The 15,867-nt window shown below is 38.8% G+C and overlaps 1 pseudogene; it reads right to left on the reverse strand.

Annotated features, from left to right (window-relative positions):
* Positions 1-8,120: 8,120 nt before the first annotated feature.
* On the reverse strand, positions 8,121-8,541 carry LOC123806282 (annotated as a pseudogene).
* Positions 8,542-15,867: the final 7,326 nt, after the last annotated feature.

Genomic DNA, 15,867 nt, shown 5'->3' on the forward strand with positions numbered 1-15,867 from the left:
CTCATATCCCAGTGAACATAGTAAGATGTTAGTGAGACATGCTCACACCTAGCAAGGAAATATTTATTCTGGATTTCCCTGTGCCCACTGAAATTTTTATTACAATGGAGAAAAAATTAAAAAATAGCAAGATTTTAAAAATTTACATAAATGGCATCAACAGTAGTTTCCTCTTTGCAACCTTTTTTTTTTTGACTCATTTGTTTTGAGGAATTTATCCAGGTTGAAACACATGTTCTAAATCACTGTATTTAATAATATCCCAGTCTACTATGCATACATGCCTTCTGAATAATGGTAATATATTTTTACTTTTTCTTTCTTACAGAGCTGCAGTAATGTACTATACTATCTTGTTGAGCATATATAGGAGAATTTTCCTACAGTGTATACCTAGAGGTGGAATTTCTAGAAGATAATACATATACAGTTTAATTTTTAAAAGATGTTTCCACATTGTTTTCCCATAAGGTTATACCAATGTATACAAGGTCTGTTTGGAAAAAGCCCAGCCATTGTTAATAAAATGAGAACAGTTTGTGTGAGATTGATATAAACTGGCATCCAAGGAGAGTGGACTGGAATGCATGTGTGAACAATGATGACTTCACTGTACTAATCAGTAGGAGTGATAGACACTGCTGAGTGAGCATGTGCACTGTGTGGCTGTTACATTCAAAATGACTGAGCAAGTAGAGCAAAAAATCTGCATCAAATTTTGTGTTAAGCTTGAACGCTCCTCTGCAGAAACTATTCGGATGATCCAGAAGGCTTTTGGGGGGGATGATGCAGTGAGTGCAGCAAAAATAAAAGTGTGGCACAACAGTTCAAAGATTTACCTGTAAAACAGTAAACTGAGAATCTGTTGAAAGTGATCCACATTTTGGAAGGCCTGCAATAAGCAAAACACTTGAGAATGTTGAAAGTGTATGGGGTGCAATCAACAAAGATTGGTGACTGACAGTGCCAGAACTGGAAGCTGATCTGAGGATTCCAAAAACTACTGTGTCTGAGATTTTGATACAGGATCTTGACATGAAACATGTTGCGGGAAAATTTGTTCTGTGGCTTCTGCTACCAGAGCAGAAGGAACATTTTGCTGCAGTTGGGAGAACTGTGTGAAGTCCCAAGGTGTCTACTTTGAAGGGGACTTAGGCACCATTGCCCTATGTATAATGTTTCTCTTTAATAAATGTCTCTATTTTTCATATTGCATAGCTGGATACTTTCTGTACAGACCTTGTATACCTCTCCAGCAGTATATCCCATTTTACTGCCAACAACTTCATATTATTGGACTTTAACATTGTAGTTGAAATAAAATGAAGCCATTTTAGGAATAGAGTTAAATAAGTCTTCACAAATACATATCCCTATGTATTTTATGTATCCCTATGTATCCCTATTAAACATTACCACAATCAAGACACAGAATATTTCTATCAGGTAAATAATCCCTTCATGCATTATGGAAGAGTCTTAAGCCAACAGAGTTGAAAATTTAGGTGAAAGGGGAATTTTTCTTTAAAAATAACTTAGCAGTCCTGTCCCTGTGGCCCATTTAGTTGGAGTGCTGGTCTGTACACTGAAGGGTTGTGGGTTGATCTCTGCTTGGGGCACATATGGGAGGCAATTAATTGATATTTTTCCCTCATATCAATCTTTCTCTTTCTCTCTCTCTCTCTCCCCCTCTCCCTTGCTCTCTCTCTCCCTTCCTTTCTCTCTAAAATCAATTGGAAACATGTCCTCAGGTAAGAATTTAAAAAATTAAAATAAAAATAACTTAGCAAAACTGGCACAGGCACATCAGAAAATATAAATGCTCCTATAGTTAATAACGACATTGAATCTACAATTATAATCTATCACACACACACACACACCCCAACTCTAGGCCCACATGATTTTACCAGTGAATTCTTTTGAACATTTAGGAAAGAAATAATCCCAATCTAACAAAATTCTCAAATTAATGTGTCAATTCAATACAATCTCATTTTAAATTCCCAGCAGGATTTTCTTCATGTGTAAAGGGACTACATGATTCTAAAATGTGTATGGGAATGCAAAGGGTCAGAAGGGTAAATATCAAGTTGATGGGAACAAAGAGGGAGGCTGTCAGTGTGATCAGTCATATTTGGTACCTTAATCAGGCAATGATCTCATGGAGACTTTGTAAAAGTTCAATGAGCGGTTTGCTTGAGATTTATGCATATTGCTGTATGTGTGCTATATGCTAATAAAATATTTACAAAACAAAGCAACTGTCTCCTTGCCAGAAGTTTCCCTGGAAAGTCTCTATTATTTATACCTGGCACTTTGGTCAGGTATATTGTAGTGGTAAAAATTATTAAAGCTAGAATTAGCCAGACCCAGCTTCAGACTTGGCTCTGCTGCTGGGATTGATATAATGGCTTTGGAAATGGATTGGCAATATCCAGCAGTGTCCATGTGTACAGCCTATGTATGATATAGCAATGAAGCTGCAAGGCATATACTCAACATAAATGACCTAAGAAACCAGTCAAAAATGTGGACAACTCAAGTTCCAAGGACTGACCATCTGGGCAAATTGCTTTCCCTCTTTGAGTTTTAATTCCCACATATGTAAAGTGGACATCATAACACCTCTAGCAACATCACAGAATTGTGTCCAGCCTAAGGCTGGCATCTAGCATTTAGCAGATGTTCAATAAATGGTAGCTGATATTTTTATTTGATGTTTGAATAAAGATGCCATCGTTGATACCTTAATAAAGTATGAAATGTCTCTGCCACCACTCCCATAGCACTAGACTTCCTCCCAACATCAGTATTCTAAGCAAGGCAACTAAGGTGGGAAATCTTACTTGAGAAACTCAACCTGGTTCCTGGTGGGCCAAATAGGGAGAGTGAGTGTTGCTAAGCATCTCAGCATCGAAGCCCTCCCTGGGGCAAGGGCTCCCTCTCCATCCCTGTGTCTGGGATGCTGGTACTCCTGTCAGTTCAGTGAGAGCTTCATGTCATAGCCCATGCTCATCTTCTCCCCCAGGATTGCCAGCCATCTAAGAACTCCCTCTGCTGAGTTCACTCCATTTGGAATCCTCTGGGAAAACAGACACGGATTGCGTACACCACAGAATTAGCCTTTATATTTCATTGTGTGCCTGTTAAGTCGGCGGTGAAACAGATGTGGTTTTCGGCAGACATGACTTTGAAAGCCGTAAACACACTTATCAGCAAACTGCAGAACACGAGACAGCCGGCAACAGTCAAGGTCACTGACAGGTGACACAGCAAATAAAGGGAGATTAAAAGCCATGCCTTGTCTGACATGGGCCCATTTGATACTTACCAATGGCAGGATATGGAACACTGCCTACTCTTGATGGGAAGTCACTGAACACAGTGTAATTTCTTGAAAAGTGAGTCCCTGCCATTTTGCTCTAGGGGAGGAAAAAAAAGGAAATAAAACAAAGCAAAATACAGGTAGCTCTTTGCTGATGGTCTGTTTGCATTTACTTAATACTAACCTTTATTAAGAGTTTGTCATTAGTTGGATTTTCTACCAAGAATTCTCCTTCTCCATCTTCAGGAGAACCATATTTATCCTCATTTTATTGATTGATTGATTGATTGATTGGTGGGTTTTTAAATTTTTATTATTGGCACTATTACAAATGCCCTCCATTTTCTCCCCTTTGCCTCCCTCCACCAGTTCCCCCCTCTACCCAACCCCCTCCCCACCACCTGCACCATATTGTTTTCTGTGTCCATGGGCTATGCATCTATGTTCTTTGGCTAATCTCTTCCAGTTCCCCACCACCTCCCCTCTGAGATCTCTGTCTGTTGCATGTTTCCATGCCCATGCCTCTGCTCCTATTTTGTCAGTTTATTTTGTTCATTAGATTCCACACATGAGTGAGATCATATGGTATTTATCTTTCTCTGACTGGCTTATTTTGCTTAGCATAATAATCTCCAGCCCATCCATGCTGTCAAAGGGTAAGAGTTCCTTCTTTCAATAATTATTCTCCCTTTCCAGTAGGGTAAACTGAGACTCGGAGGATTTATGGTAACCTTCTCAAGCTAGTCAGTGACCAGCCAGGCTGGAACCCAGAGATTATGTTATAATGCTCATGCATAATGACAGAGATTCACTCTGGGTGAAGGAGGGAGTATGTTAGGATGACATCCAGATGGCAAGGCTCTCTGGCACTGTAAACACTTGGCATGCAATGTGCACCTTGCCTAGTTTTGGACACCATCCTCTCTGCAGCTGAGAAACATGCACTCCAAAGAATTTCTGGAAATGATCATTTGCATGCCAGGGTACTAATATCCCTTGATTCTGTGTATCTCTGTGGCATAAGTAAGATTTCAATAAATCTTCCTCTCTTTTATCCCAAAGAGCATTTATGTATGCTAAGGAAACACACTCTTTGAAAGAGCCCATTCATGAGACATTCTTTTGCTTTTCACTCACCCATCTAGCTGTTACTATATGGAAAATTTAAAAGCCAGTTTGAAAATCAGGTTTAAACCACAGGGCACATCCACTAAGAACAAACCCAATTGAGATATGATTCTCCAAATATTTGTTGTCTTAAGTAGGTTTGACCCACATGTAAGCTGGGGTCATCCTTTTCTTTGACTTTAAGTAAATTTGGCCTGAACCCCCATCCCAAGTCCTATGAGTCTACCATCCCCCCAAGACTTACGTGAATTGCTCAGGATTGATTACAGCTATCTGCAAGATTTTGCCCCCGTTACCTCTTTGCTCACATTTTAGCTCTCAAGGTTGCATGGACCCGGAGAGTAACAGCCTATTTTTCTGATGTTCCTTAATATAAAATGTCACTGTCAACCTTTTGGGGTGACCAAGAGGGGTTGTATCATGGCAATGCCAATACCTTAAAATTTCATATTAGATGCCTCAAGCCTACTTGACCCCTCTCAATCTCTTCATACTTCCAGAACTGGCAGAATAAGCTCTGCTCCAGCCACTGTGGCTCCTCATGGTTCCTCAATCGTGCCAAGTTCACTCCTGTCTCAGGGCCTTTGCACTTGCTAGATGATTGTCCCTTACATAGCCTCAAGACTACTCCATCACTTCCCTTATGTCTCTGCACAGTCACCTTATCAGACACATCTTCCAATCATCCTACATATGAACATCTCCATTTCCCTTTTCCTTATTTGTCTTCACAGCTTTCATTAACACCTCCCATACTTCTTATTTATTTGCTCCCATTTTTTATCTCCCGTCAGACTCATATTCCATATGTGTGGCCATTTTGCCTATTTTGTTCTCTCCAGTCTCCCCAGCATCTAGAGGAGGAATACAAGGGGAGAGGAGAGGGCATCCATGAAATGTATTGACAGAGTAAAAAAAAATTAGTAAAGACACTTTCCATTTAATTGAAGTTTTTTTCTTTCCAGGAGCAATGTCAACATGATTATCTTGGAGTACCATTAAGTCTTTAGGGTGATATTTTGCCACCAGAGAAAGCAAAGCAGAGGCAACATCGCTCTGGAGGAGGACTCATGATCTAGGCTAGAAGGATTGAGAAGGAAGCTGGGTTCAGTGTTGCAGAGGGAGGCCCAGGATGCCAAGACTGGGCAGTTGGAGCTGAAGGGGCAATAGGAAGGCCTGAGTGTTCTTGCTCTGCAACAGAGACCATGGCCAGACACATTCCCTGAGTCACACACTCCTCTTGGCAAGTAGTCTAGGTGGTGGCAAAGAGTCTGGCCTCTAAGATTGGATTGCTGACTGAAATTCTCATTCCACCAAATCTTAACTGTATGGCCTTGGACAAATTATTTAGCTGATCCAGAAAGACCCTTCTCTCCTAAATTGAAAAGAACTTTCTTGCTTTATTGATGATCTGCTTTGTTTAAAAAAAATCAGAAAATTCAGACAAGTATGTTGAACAAAAGAGAAATATCTCATAATCACACCACTCAAGCAACCACTTGTATATAACAGTTTGTGTATATCCTTCTAGACCTGCCCTATGCCACATGGTGGTCACTATAGTGGAAATGTGGCTAATCTGAATGAAAATATGTAAGTGTAAAAGACATACTGAATTACAAAGACTTACAAAAAAATTAAGTTTCTCATTAATAATTTTAGATTGGGTGAGAGGTTGAAATGATCATATTTGAGATATTTCAGGATAAATAAAATATAATTAAGCCCCCTCCCATCTGACAACCATCAAAACATTCTCCATATCCATGATTCTGTCTTTGTTCTGCTCGTTTGCTTAGTTTGTTTTACTTTTTTTTAAGATTTTATTTATTTACTTTTAGAGAGGGGAGGAAGAGAGGGAGAGAAATATCAATGTGTGGTTACCTCTCACACGTCCCCTACTGGAAACCTGGCCCACACCCCAGGTATGTGCCCTAGACTGGGAATCAAACCAGTGACCCTTTGGTTCGCAGGTTGGCACTAAATCCACTGAGCCACACCAGCCAGGGTTTAGTTTGTTTTTTAGACTCAGTTGTTGATAGATATGTGTTTATTGCCATTCTATTATTCATAGTTTTGATCTTCTTTTTCTTAAATAAGTCCCTTTAACACCTGGAACAATTTACCAGGAACATTTTTGTGGGTAAGCTAAGATTTTAATCATTACACTACATGGCTACAGAGTATAATACTGAATAAATGTATCAGAATTTATTTATCCTATAATTAAATATTTAGGCTATTTCTTTATTTGTTCTCTCTCTCTGTTTTGCTTTTTTTCCCTTTTTTTTATTGGTTTATAAAGCCCTGTGACAAGCTGTGTTACAAAAAACAGTAAATTGCTAAAATACACTTAGGGTTCATGGAAACAGAGTAAGTGACACATTCCTTGAACCAGCAACTTTGTGAATTGGGGATGCTCTTGGGTGGAGCAGTGGAGTGATTTCAAAGGCCTCTGACCAATCAATTTGAGGTTCAGACACACTTAATCCCAGGACACAGCAAACAGTGTAATAATGTATAGTTGGACACAAAGGCTCTAGAGAAAGACAAGTCACATTTTGATCCTGGGTCTCTGTTTTTCTGTGTGACCTCCTTCCAGTTTTGTAAACTCTCTGAGCCTCAGTCTCCATATCTAAGAAATGGGAACACTAACTATACCTCCCTTATAAGATCACTCTCAGAATTTAATGAAATGCTATATGTAATTGGTCAGGACACCACCTGGCTCTTGGTAAATCCTCAGGAAATGTCATTATTAACATTTTTGAGATCTTATTTGGATACACCAATCAACACACACATACAGACACACACATATGAGATTTCTGCATTTTTATCATCTCTCCCCTCAACTACTTTTTTCAAAAGAGATCTATTTGCTAAAATAAATTGAAATGGGTAAAGAATTTGAGGCACAATTTATACTAGATATATCTGCAATTACTAACTCTGAATTAAACATATCCCTTCATGAATAATGAAGTAGAAATGGGCCAAAGGAAAAATGAGATAAGATCTTAAATCCATGTATTTTTAATTGCTTCATTATCTAAAATTTGCTATGAATAGCAGTGGATACAGTTTGCTGTTTAAAGCACAAAAAAGAAATAAGAATTTTCAGCCAAATCACAAAAGGCTATCAAAAATTAATTTTGTATGCTGTGATCATTGAAAATGTAAGTAATTTTGAGGCAAAAGTGACATTAAAAAATGCCATTTATATGCTAATAATAAATGAGTCGTATTTTTTTCATCTTGATGCAAAATAAAATACAATTTTTCATTTAATAAATTGTAATGAGTTAGAAGCTTTAGCAAAAGTTTGGGACAGAGAGTGGAAGACTGGCAGATGGTAGGGAAGAGGGCTGAGAGGGAGTGAAAATTAGATGGGTCCTATCAGCTGGTACTGACATCCTAAACTGGATAAGAACCTTTGGAGTTAAGGTGATTTTCTTTAGGTTTCTAGAAATTTTCAGAAGTCCAATTTACCTAAGAGGAGGTCAACTATTCATTAGTGCCATATTAGAAAACTGTCTCTATGAACTATAGTGAATTCATCATCCTTTTATTTCTTGCATGGAATGACATTCACATTCTAGATTTTTTTTCTTTTTTTTTCTTTCTTTCTTTTTTTTTTCAAGGAGAACAGAGGCAGCTACCATCACTGGTGACCATGGGTTGGCTGGCTTCCCTCAAAGGCCACACACTTGATCTTGAAGTTACCTTCTGCCACCAGGTAATTGATGGCCTCCAGGTTAAGACATTTGGAGAACTTGAATGTGTGTTCATCTGGCAGCTTGACAGTCAGGTCTGCCTGGTGGAAGGAGATGCACACCCCTGTGACACTTCTAGGCTGGAAGGGGAAGGCAGACTCCCGCTGCTCGGTCCCCCAGACCCTTCCACCCTTGCTGTTACACACAGTGGTGTTGGTGTCCCCATGCACACTGAAGCAGGGACACATTGCTCCTACCTTCACCCAGGTTCATCACGAAGCCCTTGATGTCAGGGATCACCTTGGCCCGCACTCTAAGGCACTCCTCAGGTTTGAGATTCAGGTTACTGCTGACCAGACCACAAGCCATGACTGAGAACAGGAGGATGGTCCTAGGGCCTGCAGCTCCGGCTATCTGAAACTTCCACTGGAGAAATCCACATTCTAGAATTTTAAAAAAAGAATGTAGTTAGTCAGTTATGTGAAACTTGGTACACATATTGCTCTCTGAAGAATATCTTTCTTTTTTTAAAGTATATTTCATTGATTAGGCTATTAGTTGTCCCATATTTTTTCTCCCCTTTATTTCTCTCCACCCTGTGCTCCCATTCCCTCTAGCATTCCCTGCCCCTTAGTTCATGTCCATAGGTCATGTACATCTAAGCTCTTTGGCTTCCCCCTTTCTTATTCTATTCTTAACATCTCCCTGTCTACTTTATACCTACCAGTTATGCTTCTTATTCCCTGTACCTTTTCCATGATATTTTTCATTAGTTATGTTTATTCTTTCCAACTTTTTATGTCAGACATTTTGCTAAGTATTATATCCATTCTTTTATCTAATCTCCATGATAGTCCTAGGAAATTGGTATTATCATTCTCATTTTACAGATGAGAAATTTGAAACACAGAGAGGGTATGCAATTTCCCCAAGATCTGACCGTTTGTCAGCTGTGGAGTTTAGATCTGAATTCATATCTGTAAGTTAAGTGTCACACACTTACTTATATACAACATCAACTCCTTTTTAAAAAGAGGAAATAGAAGAATGTAAACATTTAACTCAAAACAAATGAATTTCAAATGGTAAAACTCCATGCATCAGTGAGAAAACCACTTTTGGGGAAAACAAGAAGAGGGCCACTGGGGTGTCTTAAGATGTCACTGTCCATTCTGCCTCCAGGAGGCAGGTACCTGCTGAATATATCACCTACACTTGGCTAGTTTTAAAGTCTAATTAGTTACTTTATCAGATCTGAAAGGATGGAGTGCTCAAGACTTCCACACATGTGAGTCAGGCCTTAATGAAAAATACCCAGAGTTCTGCTGGGCTAAGAGGCCATTCATTTTTTACTGAGGGTCTGACATTATTCTCTGATGTCTGACATCTCTGAAGCTAGGAGCCAAGTTTCCAAATTCATCTCTGTATTCCCCCTTGTCCTTTACTCTTAGATCTTGGGTTGCCTTTGCCTGAATTAGTTGGTGGTGTTAATTATCTTTTAACCAGAGTATCTTTAAATGAGACCATGTGAGTTATGGAACAGTAATTCACCCTTTCAGATCTAGTGGACTCAAGGCCACAGGCCAGAGCCTATTAAACAGAAAGGTCTAAGTTATTATCCTATAATTCACCTCTTGAAAGTATCTTAATCCAATTAAACTATGTCCCTGAATGACTATTAAAAGAATTTTTTTTAAAAAAAAGGGTTCTGGATCTCTCTTGTTACAATCCAAAATAATTTTCAGTGCCAAACAGTTCTCCCTTTAAAGTCATTAGAAAGAAAATTAAAGAGAAAAATGAAAGAGACTCTTTTATCACTGGCAATGCTGCACTATAGAAAATCAATCATATTTTTTAAAATTGCTTTATTGTTGTTCAAGCACAGTTATCTGCATTTACCCCCCCCATCCCCCCCAACCCCAGCTATCCCCACCTCCCTCCCCTGATTCTAACCCCCTTGGCTTTGTCCATGAATCCTTTATAGTTGTTCCTGAAAACCCTTTCTCTCTTTCCCCCCATTACCCCCTCCCACCTCCTCTCTGGTTATTGTTAGATTGTTCTTAATTTCAATGTCTCTGGTTATATTTTGCTTGCTTGTTTGTTTTGTTGATTAGGTTCCACTTAAAGGTGAGATCATATGGTATTTGTCCTTCACCTCCCAGCTTATTTCACTTAGCATAATGCTCTCCAGTTCCATCCATGCTGTTGTGAAGGGTAGGAGCTCTTCTTTCTTTCTGCTCTGTAGTATTCCATCATGTAGATGTACCATAGTTTTTTGATCCATTCATTTACTGATGGGCACTTAGGTTGCTTCCAACACTTGGCTATTGTAAATTGTGCTGCTATGAACACTGAGGTGCATAAGTTCTTTTGGATTGCTGTTTCAGAGTTCTTAGGGTATAATCCCAGCAGTGGAATTGCCAGGTCAAAAGGCAGTTCCATTTTTAGTTTTCTGAGAAAATTCCATAGTGTTTTCCACAGTGTCTGCACCAGTCTGCATTCCCACCAACAGTGCACTAGGGTTTCCTTTTCTCCATATCTTCTCCAACACTAACTGTTTGTTGATTTGGTTATGATAGCCATTCTCACCGGTGTGAAGTGGTACTTCATGGTGGTTTTAATTTGCATCTCTCTGATGGCTAGTGATGCTGAGCATCTTTTCATATGTCTCTGGGCCCTTTGTATGTCCCCCTTGGAGAAGCGTCTGTTCAAGTCTTTTGTCCATTTTTTGTGGGGTTGTCTTCCTGGACTGGAGTCATGTGAGTTCTTTATATCTTTTGGAGATCAAACTCTTGTTCAAGGTATCATTGGAAAATATGTTTTCCCATACAGTTTTTGTTCTCTTTTCATTTTAATGCTATTTTCTTTAGCCATGCAGAAGCTTTTTATGTTGATGAGATCCCATTTGTTTATTCTTTCCTTTATGTCTCTTGCTCTAGGGGGCATATTGGTGAAAATATTGCTGTGTGGAATGTCTGGGATTTTCCTGCCTATGTTTTCCTCTAGGACTTTTGTGGTGTTATGACTTATATTTAAGTCTTTTATCCACCTTGAATTTATTTTTGTGTATGGTGTAAGTTGGTGATCGAGTTTCATTTTTATGCATGTAGCTGTCTAGCTCTCCCAACACCATTTGTTGAAGGGGACTATTTTTACTCTATTTTAAGCTGCTTCCCCCTTTGTCAAATATTAATGGACCATAGAGACTTGGGTTTATTTCTGGGCTTTCTCTTCTGTTCCATTGATCTATGTCTCTGTTCTTATTGCTAGTACCAAACTGTTTTGATTACAGTGGCCTTGTAATACAGTTTGATATCAGGTATTGTGATCCCTCATAATTTATTCTTCTTTCTCAAAATTGCTATGGCTATTTGGAGTCATTTATGGTTCCATATAAATTTTTGAAATGTTTGTCCTGTATCTGTGAAATACATCATTGGTACTTTAATAGGGATTGTGTTGAATCTATAAATCGATCACCTTTTAACCAATGGAAACATGGCACAGATCTCAGCAACCAAGTATTTTCTCCATGACCAAATCCTTTTGATTTACATTGTCCCTCCCCTTGCACTTTTGAATTGTTCTATAGTAAGTCCGAGTCAAAAACTGGTGCTTAATTCTGTTATAATCTGCCCTATGACAACACAAGACTGTACAATAAACACGGATGGCTAAAGCTTGGTGAAATGACTGCCATCAATGAAAGCAAATATAATGCAAGTTTTGCAAAACCCAAAGAACTTGAGGTACCCTTGTATCTTAGTTTGTGGTCCCCCAGAAGCCAAGCTGGAGATAAGTATTCATCTGTGCAGAGTTGATTTGAGAGGTGAAATAGGGACATTGGTAAGATTGAGAACGTAAAGGAACTGATACAGGGTATGAAGCAAGTCACTGCAGGGGTCAACCGATGTCAAATCCTGCTGGGGAGCCCTAGGGGAATGGTGAAGAATGGGCACTTCAGAATGGTGAGGAAATGGGGTTGAGAGCACTCAGGAAAGTGATGAATTGGCCATCTTTTCCCCTGCTATCCTCTGAGTTTCAGGAGTCTAGAGTCCTCATTTGACCATCCAATTGACCATGTTCCATTCCACCTACATGGATATGATCAGAATCTACAATTTCCTTTCTGAAGTTCAGAAATACTCACCCTCAGCTCCAAACCCCACCTGTAGTCAATAGAGGCCATAGATAACAGCTCACACAGACCCAGACTCAAATCCTGTCATATGGTCATGAGTAGTTACTTCTCCAAGACTTGGTTTCTCATTTGCACAATGGAGACAATATTTCCCAGGCTGTTGTGAGAAATAAATAAAGTAGCCCTGACAGACCCTTAGGATGTCTAGCACACAGGCAGTCATTATGATGGGGTTGAGGCTTTGCTTTGCAGGAATAGGAAAACCACTTCTTTTTAACTGGACACATCTTTTTTTTCTTGCAAAAAAATTCTTTTTTTTATTTTAATCATAGTTCAAGTATAGTTTTCTCCCTTTTACTCCCAATCCAGCCCACTCACCCAGCCCTCCCCACTTCCCAGCCCTCCCCACTTCCCTCCCATTACCACCCTCCCCTTAGTTGTTGTCCATGTGTCCTTTAAATTTGTTCCTGTAAACCCTTCCCATTGTCCCCTGAAATTCCCTCTTCTCTCCCCTCTGGTCACTGTCAGCCTGTCCTCTATTTCAGTCTCTTTGGTTATATTTTGCTTGTTTCTTTGTTTTGTTGAATAGGTTCCTGTTAAAGGTGAGATCATATGGTATTTTTCGTTCACTGCCTGGCTTATTTTACTTAGCATAATGCTTTCCAGCTCTATCTAAGCTGTTGCAAAGGGTAGGAGCTCCTTTTTTTCTGCTGCATAGAATTCCACTGTGTAAATGTACCATAGTTTTTTGATCCATTCATTTACTGATGGGACCTAGGTTGCTTCCAGCACTTAGCTATTATAAATTGTGCTGCTTTAAACATCAGGGTGCAAAGGTTCTTTTGTATTGGTGCTTTAGTGTTCTTAGGATATAGTCCCAGCAGTGGAATTGCTGGGTCAAAAGGCAGATCCATTTTTAGTTTTCTGAGGAAGTTCCATACTGCTTTCCATAGTGGTTGTACCAGTCTGCAGTCTCACCAAGAGTGCACTAGGGTCCCCTTTTCTCCACAACCTCTCCAACACTTGTTTGTTGTTTTGTTTATGATGGCCATTCTGACTGGTGTGAAGTGATATCTCACTGTGGTTTTAATTTGGATCTCCCTGATAACTAGTGATATTGAACATCATTTCATGTGGCCTTAGATCCTCTGTATGTCCTCCTTAGAGAAGTATCTGTTCAAGTCCTTTGCCCATTTTTTAATTGGGTTGCTTGTCTTCTTACAATGGAGTTGCGTAAGTTCTTTATATATTTTGGAGATTAAACTCTTGTTTGAGGTATCATTGGAAAATATGTTTTTGCATAAATTTGGTTCTCTTTTTATTTTGATACTGTTTTCTTTAGCTGTGCAGAAGCTTTTTATTTTGATGAGTTCCGATTTGTTTATTGTTTCCTTTATGTCCCTTGCTCTAGGGGACATGTCAGTAAAGATGTTTCTACATGAAATATCTGAGATATTCCTACCTACATTCTCCTCCAGATTTTAATGGTGTTGCGGCTTATATTTAAGTCTTTTATCCACCTTGAATTTATTTTTGTGTAAGGTGTAAGTTGAGGCTCTAATTTCACTTTTTTGCACATAGCTGTCCAGTTCTCCCAACAGCATTTGTTGAAGAGGCTATTTTTACTCAATTTTATGTTGCTGCTTCCTTTGTCAAATATTAGTTGACCATAGAGACTTGGGTTTATTTCTGGACTCTCTGTTCCATTCCATTGGTCCATGTGCCTGTTTTTATCCCAGTACCAGGCTGTTTTGATTACAGTGGCCTTGTAATACAGTTTGGTATCAAGTATTGTGATCCCTCCTACTTTGCTCTTCTTTCTAAAAATTGCAGCAGCGATTCGGAGTCATTTATGGTTCCATATAAATTTTTGAAGCATTTGTTCTGTATCTGTGAAATATGCCCTTAGTACTTTAATAGGTATTGCATAGAATCTGTAAATTGCTTTGGGTAGTATGGATATTTTGATGATATTAATTCTTCCAATCCATATGCACGGTATACATTTCCATTTGTGTCTTCCTTGATTTCTTTCTTCTGTGTTATGTAGTTTTCTGAATACAGGTCTTTTACCTCTTTGGTTAGGTTTATTCCTAGGTGTTTTATTTTTCTTTTTGTTATTTCCAATGGGATTTTTTTCTTGATTTCTGCTTCTGCTGTTTCATTGTTGGTGTACAGAAATGCCTTTGATTTCTGGATATTGACTTTGTATCCTGCTGTTTTGCCAAATTCATTTATTAGGTCAAGCAGGTTTTTGGTGGAGTCTATAGGATTTTCTATGTACACTATCATGTCATCTGCAAACAGTGACAGTTTTGTTTCCTCCTTTCCCATTTGGATGCCTTTTATTTCCTTTTCTTGTCTGATCGCTGTGGCTAAAACTTCTAATACTATGTTGAATAGAAGTGGTGAAAGTGGATACCCTTGTCTTGTTCCTGATCTTAGTGGAAAAGATTTTAGTTTTTGCCCATTGAGTATGATGTTGGCTGTGGGTCTCTCCTATATGGCCTTTATTATGTTGAGGAATGCTCCCTCTATTCCCACTTTGCTGAGTGTTTTTATCATAAGTGGGTGCTGTACCTTATCAAATGCTTTTTCTGCATCTATTGATATGATCCTGTGGTTTTCGTCTTTGCTTTTGTTTATGTGATGTATTACATTTACTGATTTGCAAATGTCGTACCATCCCTGCATCCCTGGAATGAATCTCACTTGGTCATGGTGTATGATCTTTTTAATGTATTGTTGGATGTGGTTTGCCAGGATTTTGTTGAGGATTTTAGTGTCAATGTTCATCAGCGATATTGGTCTGAAGTTTTCTTTCTTTGTTGTGTCTTTATCTGGTTTTGGAATTAGGATGATGTTGGCCTCATAAAAAGAGTTTGGGAGTCTTGCATCTTTTTGGATTTTTTGGAATAGCCTGTGAAGGATAGGGGTTAGCTCATCCTTAAATGCTTTGTAGAATTCTCCTGTGAAACCATCTGGTCCAGGGGTTTTGTGTGTTGGGAGTTTTTTTTATTACTGCTTCATTTTCTTTTGCTGTTATTGGTTTGTTCAGGCTTTCTGCTTCCTTTTAATTGAGTTTTGGAAGAGTATATTTTTCTAGAAATTTGTCCATTTCACCTAGGTTTTCAAATTTCTTGGCATGCAGTTCTTTGTAGTAATTTCTTACAATCCTTTGTATTTCTGTGGTATCTGTTGTAATCTCTCCTCTTTCATTTCTGATAGTGTTTATTTGGGTCTTCTCTCTTTTTTTCTTGATGAGTCTGCTTAAAGGCTTGTGGATTTTGTTTATCTTTTCAAAGAACCAGCTCCTGGATTCATTGATCCACAGAATTGTGCTTTTAGTCTCTATGTCATGTAATTCTGCTCTGATCTTGGTTATTTCCTTCCTTCCACTTGCTCTGGGTTGTCTTTGTTGTTGTTCCTCAAGTTCTTGTAGACATAGGGTTAGGTTGTTTGAAATGTTTCTATCTTTTTTAGGTATGCCTGTATTGCTATGAACTTCCCTCTCAGGAGTGCCTTCACTGTGTCCCATAAGTTCTGGGTTGTTG

This window comes from Phyllostomus hastatus, unplaced genomic scaffold (genome assembly GCF_019186645.2).
Source record: "Phyllostomus hastatus isolate PE091 unplaced genomic scaffold, TTU_PhHast_1.1 phas_scaffold_385, whole genome shotgun sequence".
NCBI lineage: Eukaryota > Metazoa > Chordata > Mammalia > Chiroptera > Phyllostomidae > Phyllostomus > Phyllostomus hastatus.